The sequence below is a fragment of the Cryptomeria japonica genome, chromosome 7 (genome assembly GCF_030272615.1).
Source record: "Cryptomeria japonica chromosome 7, Sugi_1.0, whole genome shotgun sequence".
Classification (NCBI taxonomy): domain Eukaryota; kingdom Viridiplantae; phylum Streptophyta; class Pinopsida; order Cupressales; family Cupressaceae; genus Cryptomeria; species Cryptomeria japonica.
In genome coordinates this window covers 744,709,273-744,717,763 of record NC_081411.1, presented here as the reverse complement: position 1 = coordinate 744,717,763, position 8,491 = coordinate 744,709,273, and positions in this window count along the sequence as shown.

The following is an 8,491-nucleotide window of genomic DNA, read 5'->3' as shown; positions in this document are numbered from 1 at the left end:
GCATACTGAGTTTTTTGAAAACCTATAATAAGATTTATTAGCGGCCCCCCCCCCCGAATCTCTCAAATATGGAAACTAAAATCTACTCTTGCACATAGAATAGCTCTAATACCATGATAAAATCTAAAAAGATTATAAACCCAGAAAACTAGTGCAAATGAATAGATATCTAAACTATGAATGCAAATGATACGAAATCAAAGTAGCAACATAGAGTTAGTCTCCAAGAGAGTAATGCAAATGCTAGAAGCAAAATAGCATTAAAAGGATGCAAAATCTAGAGATGCCAAATACAAGTCAGGTAGCATGCTTTTATAGACTAGGGAGAGGGAAGAGGTGGTAATACCGACCAATCAAGAGCAACCATCTCTTGGACTAAAGATAGCAAGTATCTTCCCAAGATAGAAAATGGATGCACACATGTAGGAAGGTGACACCTCATAACCACTCACCTAATTAAGCATGATTTATTAACCTAAGCAAGATTAAAAGAAGTGTAGAAAAAACCTAGGAATATAGGGAAAAAATAAATAAGCCACTAGGAAATAAAAACCTACACTAAAAATGGTGTCCTATGGCCCCATAGGACACCATATGACCCCTTAGGTTTCCATATGACCCATAATGACACCATATTGTGTCCTAATGTGTCATATGGTCTCTTAAGGGATCATAGGACACCATATGACCCCTTAGGACACCATACGACCCATAATGACACCATATTGTGTCTTAAGGGGTCATATGGTGTCATAAGGGGTCATAAGACACCATATGACCCCTTAGGATACCATACAATCCATAACGACACCCTATTGTGTCCTAGGGGGTCATATGGTGTCCTAAGGGGTCATAAGACACCATATGACCCCTTATGACACCATACGACCCATAACGACACCCTATTGTGTCCTAGGGGGTCATATGGTGTCCTAGGGGGTCATATGGTGTCCTAGGGGGTCATAGGACACCATATAACCCCTTACGACACCATACGACCCATAATGACACCTACGGGGTCATATGGTGTCCTATGGCCCCGTAGGACACCATATGACCCCTTAGGTGTCCATACGGCCCATAACGACACCATATTGTGTCCTAATGTGTCATATGGTGTCCTAAGGTGTCATAGGACACCATATGACCCCTTAGGACACCATACGACCCATAACAACATCGTATTGTGTCCTAAGGGGTCATATGGTGTCCTAAGGGGTCATAAGACACCATATGACCCCTTAGGACACCATACGACCCATAACGACACCCTATTTTGTCCTAGGGGGTGATATGGTGTCCTAAGGGGTCATAGGACACCATATGACCCCTTACAACACCATATGACCCATAACGACACCTACGAGGTCATATGGTGTCCTATGGCACCATAGGACACCATATGACCCCTTAGGTGTCCATACGACCCATAACGACACCATATTGTGTCCTAATGGGTCATATGTGCCATAGGACACCATATGACCCCTTAGGTGTCCATACGACCCATAACGACACCATATTGTGTCCTAATGGGTCATATGGTGTCCTAAGGGGTCATATGGTGTCCTAAGACACCATATTATGTCCTAAAGAGTCATATGTTTTAATTTTTATGGTTGTGGCTATCAAACTATAGGGTATAGAGTAGAAATTTATCAAAGGTTAAAAAATTTCAATGGAAGTCATTTGGCTAGCGCCAAATGAGTTGCACAAAAAAAAGGTTATAAGGTATAGAGTAGAAATTTATTAAAGGTAAAAAATTTCAATGGAAGTCATTTGGCCCTAGCCAAATGAGCTGCACAAAAAAAAGGTTATAGGGTATATAGTTAGTGTTTAGTTTAAGGTAAAAAATTTCAATGGAAGTCATTTGGCGCTAGCCAAATGAGCTACACTAAAAAACGGTTATATGGGACCCTTGACCCGTGATCCAAGCCCACATTCTCTCATTTTGTCTTCTTTCTGCACATGATCAGACAAAAAAATGCTTTTTGCATGGTGTTGACATTTTATGCAAGGTTATTTTATACATTCCATTAGCTCTCCACCACCTTTTTTTTCATTTGGCAACGTCAAAGAGGAAGAACATAGTTTTTTAATCAAATTAGAATAATTGAGGTAATATTTTCTTGTTTTTAGAATTCAAATACTTATTAAGTGTTATTTTGTTTAAATGTTAGAATTAAAGTGCGAGTCAAAATTGATTATAATGCTATTAGATTTACATTAGATTTAACAATGCATTTGAAGGAAGTTGCATAAGAAAATTAATTGTTTAGTGGTTTAAAACAAAATTTGCAATTTCATACATCCTTTTTAAGATCTTATCAAATAATTTAGAAAAGGAATACATGAAATAATTTCAATTTCATATATCCATTTTAACATATGCAGCATCATCATCATGCTGAGGAAACGACCAAAAAATGTAACACCAGAAGAGCATGAAGCTAAGAATGCAATAAAAAGAGAAGGAATGAAGCAACTTCGTGAACAAAGGAAATTGAATACCATAGAAGAAGAGGTGTCAATTGAAGAGGTGCCAATTGAAGAGGAACATGAAATATCCATCCAATCTATGAGAGAGAAAAAAAATTGGCCACACAAAGGCAACGTATGCAAAACCTTCATGCAATGAGACAATTGAATCTCGAGGTTGAGAGCATGTCTACAACAATTCAAGTTGAAGGCACCCCATCTCTTACATCTCAAGTTGAAGGCACACCATCTCTTATTGCCACACCATTGGTGTCTACAACATCTCATATTGAATGCACTCCCTCTATGACATTTGATGTTGCAAGTACTTCATGACTGACATCAAGCATTGGAGCTACACCATCTTGTACACCTCAATTTCAAGGTATGTCATCATTTTCATCTCCACTTGAAGGTATGCCACCTATCCCTAATGTTGTTGACATTCCTATTCTTGAGATAACTCAAAGTTTGAGAACACCTCTTAGAGTTTTGCATAGAAAGCCTGGGTATTTGATTGATATTGATGCTAATGTTTTGAAACCAATGGTTGACAAGTTTCTAAAGTGTACTTGTCAAAGACATGCTAACCAGATATGGAAAATATTTTTTGAGCCTTTAAATGAGACAGGAAGATGTCAACTATTTGTTGAAATGATGAGAAATATGAAATTTAGGCCTATAATGAAGATTCTTGGGCTAAGAACATCGATTGAATCAAGTGACAAATCTATTGTGAAGAATTTGATGAATGTATATGATACTGTTAGTTCTAACTCATGCACAAAAGATAGTAATGCCACATGACATGTCATTACATCAACAATTGTAAGAACTCAAACTAAAAAAGCTAGCCTCCTTAGAAAGACAAGTAAACAATTAAAGATAAGTAGACAAACTCTAATGAGAGCTTTGGGAAGGCGACAAAGAGTGGAGGATCCATATAACAATGAGTTATGGGCATTTTCAGGTAGATTACCATGGAAAGATAAAGCAATTGTTGAAGCCTTGAGATCCCTAATTGAAGATTTTTGGAAGAATAACATAAGGGACTCTCTGAATCAAAGAGATGTTGTAAGAATAAGGATTGGTAGTAAAATCCGTGATCCACATCCCAAACATTTTTTGTATATGACTCAAACACAATTTTTTGCCAAGTTTCAATGTATGTATCCTCAAATAAAAATTAGTCAAAGGTTCTTTGAAATGGTAAAGCCTTTTTATGTCAAAATAGATCACACACGCACAACTTGTTGTTGTAGAGTACATATTGAATTTTCTAACCATTATGATGTTTATCAACGCATATGTATAGATTTGCATGCTAACAATGTTTTGCAGGAATGCAACATAAATGGTCCACTGAGATCTTCAAGGGAATTCATATCTAGCATCTTATGTGAAAGAGTAGATGGTCAAGTATATTACAATAAGTGTTGATTGGATGGCACATGTCTTGATTGTGATGGATTGCGACATTTACAAATTTGTCAACATATGGATATTGGACAAGAAATTGGTAATGAATTAGTAGAATTTGGAAAATATAAGACAGTGGCCTATATGCTAAAAGATGGAAAAGAAGCAAAAAGGTGTGAATTGGTTAGTGAGAAGATTCTAGTGTATCAGTTTATGGGCATCTTTCATGAGAATATAGTGTATGAGTATGCAAGGCATAACCATCGAGCTTGTTGGTTGGACTCACAATTTAAGCTATGCAACGACACATTTCCACTTCATACAATCATTTCAATTATTGACTTTGTAGAGAACTACACACTACAACTGTAGAACGAGGTGCAATCACAACATGACAACTCCACACAAGTTGCCATATTTGTGCATATAGCATTCATTCATGCACATGATAGTATGGAAGAGGATAGGCAGATATTGAGGGAGTATAATTTTCACATCAGTGATGATCGCTCACTCTCTACAGAGTTTGTGCAAGGTTGTTTTCAGATATTCTACAATGATTTCGCTAGCTGAGGCATATCATTCCGTCAACATATCATATGGTTAGATAATTGTGCATCACAATTTAAGAACTCCCAAATGTTTTATTGGTTGAGTAGGAAGCATAAGTTGACTGCTATTCAACATATGTGGAATTTCTCTAAGGCTGGGCATGGAAAAGGGGAGCATGATGGTGTAGGAGCATGTATTAAAAGAGCTTTAGCACAAGAAGAGTTAAAGTACAAAGGGAATGCAAACTTGAAAGATGCAAAATCAATTGTTCAATGGTGCAATGGTACAATTGGTCTAGGTAATCAAGGTAAGTCTTTAGGTCACAGATTTTTTTGGTTGGTAGATGATACTAACATTGCAAAATTAGAAGATTGTTGTACATTGACAAGATCAAGTGAGATACACTCTTTCAAAAGCTCTAATTCAGGTTCATGGACTATCCATACACGACAGATGGCATGTTATTGTTCTTCATGTAGAGATGGTGCCTATAATGACTGTGAGTCAAAGGAGTGGATGGATGAATGGTGTATGAGACCTCTAATCCCACTTGAGACATACCAACCTCCGAGTGCACTACAACTCACATAGATGGAAGCATCAATTGACTTTGACCATGTGTCAAGTTTAGTCCAACCAGGTAAATTATCCACATGCAAATTTTGTACTTTAATATTTTACCTTAGTTGTTTGCTAAATTATTCTCACTTTATCATTGCAGGGCATGTTTATGCAGTAATTGCAGTTGAAGACAATGAAGAAGGAATAGATTATTACCTGTGTCATTGTGTGGATGCAAAAAAGAAATTGGATCGCCCTATGGTAGATGGAGAAAATATTGAGTACCCTATAGGATCAGTAGTTGTTATTGGTACATGGATTAGAAGGTACCCAGTGAAGAAGTCTGACCTGTGGTTGTTCGAGGACTTCGAGACACATAGGAAGATTCTCCATTATTCTAACGTTGTTGTAGCTTCAAATGTTCATTTGATCAGATATGGGGGTAGACCACTAAACAAGAACCTATGGAAGGTTCATGAGTCTGACCATGAGGCCATACTAGACACGATAAAGAGTAGAGCAGATCTAGATGGTTCATTGGATTAAATGTAAATGTAAAAAATTGTAATATCAATCTTATTTGGATATATGTACATGACTTGTATTTTTGACTACTCAAGGCATTGTAATATAAAAAATTATGTTTTTGTCTTGTTTTGTGTGATTTTATGTAAATAATTTCATTTTGGACCATTAGAGATCACATGGGATCATTTCGTGAAGTATACCTTGTTAATATGGTAAAAGATGTAAAAAATGCTCATTTGTTGTCAATCACTCAAAGTGTGAAAAATTGTCAAAATTCGGCATGGTTTTTCTCGATGTTAGTGACATGTAAAAATGATCTATCTAATCCTACAGGGTCATGTTATGGCACTCTAAAAAAGTCTCTCTTGATTTGGGTAGACTCAGATCCAGTTGCTCATGGTGACTCTTTCTCGGTCGTGACAAAAAGCGACATATGAGTTCAATGAAAAGTTGCACAATGCCCCATCTTTCAATCTGCTCATCGCAGCACTGAACTATCAGCTCGTACACATCAGGGTGGCTAGGTTTACACTAGGAATTCCTTCTTTTTTCTCTCCAACTCGCCCAATCGTTGTGGGCCACACCCTAGCAGCCAAATCGCCCCAGTGCTCAAAATGCTCAAAGTTGTCAATATTTGGCATCATGTTTCTCCATGCCCATTAATCATAAGAATGATCCATCTAATCCTACGAGGTCATGTTATGGCACTCTAAAAAAGCCTCTCTTGGTTTGGGTAGACTCAGATCCAGTTGCTCGTGGTGACTCTTTCTCGATCGTGACAAAAAGCGACAAATGAGTTTAATGAAAAGTTGCACAATGCCCCATCTTTCAATCCGCTCATCACGGCACCAAACCATCAGTTCATATGCATTAGGGTGGCTGGGTTTAGGCTAGGAATGCCTTCTTTTTTCTCTCCAACTCGCCCGATCATTGCGGGCCACACCCTAGCAGCCGAATCACCCAAGTGCTCAAAATGCTCAAAGTTGTCAATATTCGGCATTGCATTTCTCTGTGCCCATTAATCATAAGAATGATTTGTTTGATCCTATAGGGTTGTGTTATGGCACTCTAAAAAATCCTCTCTCAATTTGGGTAGACTCAGATCCAGTTGCTTGTGGCGACTCTTTCTCGATCGCAACAAAAAGCGACAGATGAGTTCAATGAAAAGTTACACAATGCCCCATCTTTCAATCTGCTTGTCGCAGCACCAAACTGTCAGCTTGTATGCATCCGGGTGGTCAAGTTTACTCTAGGAATTCCTTCTTTTTTCTCTCCAACTCGCTCGATCATTGCGGGCCACACCCTAGCAGCCAAATCACCCAAGTGCTCAAAATGCTAAAAGTTGTCAATATTCAGCATCGCGTATCTCCATGCCCGTTAATCATAAGAAAAATCCATCTAATCCTAAAAGGTCATTTTATGTCACTCTAAAAAAGCCTCTCTTGGTTTGGGTAGACACAGATCTAGTTGCTCGTAGTGACTCTTTCTCGATTGCAACAAAAAGGGACAGATGAGTTCAATGAAAAGTTGCACAATGCCCCATATTTCAATCCGCTCGTCGTGGCACTGAACCGTCAGCTCGTACACATTGGGGTGGCTGGTTTTATGTTAGGAATTCCTTCTTTTTGCTCTCCAACTCACCTGATCATTGCGGGCCACACCCTAGCAGCCAAATCACCCAAGTGCTCAAAATGTTCAAAGTTGTCAATATTCAGCATCGCATTTCTCTATGCTCATTAATCTTAAGAATGATCCATCTAATCTTATGGGGTTGCATTATGGTACTCTAAAAAATCCTCTCTCGGTTTGGGTAGACTCAGATCCAGTTTCTAAAAAAGCGATAGATGAGTTCAATGAAAAGTTGCACAATGCCCCATCTTTCAATCCGTGCATTGTGGCACCAGACCGTCAGCTCATACGCATTGGGGTGGTTGGTTTTACACTAGGAATGCCTTCTTTTTTCTCTCCAACTCACCCGATCGTTGCAGGCCACACCCTAGCAGCCAAATCGCCCAAGTGCTCAAAATGCTCAAAGTTGTCAATATTCGGCATCACGTTTCTCCATGCCTGTTAATCATAAGAACAATCTATTTGATCCTACAGGGTTGTTTTATGGCCCTCTAAAAAAGCCTCTCTTGGTTTGGGTAGACTCAGATCCAATTGCTCGTGGTGACTCTTTCTCGATCGCAACAAAAAGCATAAGATGAGTTCAATGAAAAGTTGCACAATGCCCCATCTTTCAATCTACTTGTTGCGGCACCAAACCGTCAACTTGTATGCATTGGGGTGGCCAGGTTTACGCTAGGAATGCCTTCTTTTTGCTCTCAAACTCGCCTAATCATTGCAGGCCACACCCTAGCAGCCAAATCGCCCAAGTGCTCAAAATGCTCAAAGTTGTCAATATTCAGCATCACATTTCTCTGTGCCCATTAATCATAATAATGATCCGTCTAATCCTATAGGGTCATGTTATAGCACTATAAAAAATCCTCTCTCAATTTGGGTAGACTTGGATCTAGTTTCTCGTGGCGACTCTTTCTCAGTCGCAACAAAAAGCGATAGATGAGTTCAATGAAAAGTTGCACAATGCCCCATCTTTCAATCCACTCGTCGCGGCATTGAACCGTCAACTTGTACACATCGGAGTGGCCAGGTTTATGCTAGGAATGCCTTCTTCTTTCTCTCCAACTCACCTGATTGTTGCGAGCCACACCCTAGCAGCCAAATCGCCCAAGTGCTCAAATTGCTCAAAGTTGTCAATATTCAGCATCACGTTTCTCCATGCTCATTAATCATAAGAATGATCCATCTAATCCTACGGGGTCATGTTATGGCACTCTCAAAAAGCCTCTCTTAGTTTGCATAGACTCAGATCCAGTTGCTCGTGGTGACTCTTTCTCGATCGTGACAAAAAGCATCAGATGAGTTCAATGAAAAGTTGCACAATGCCCCA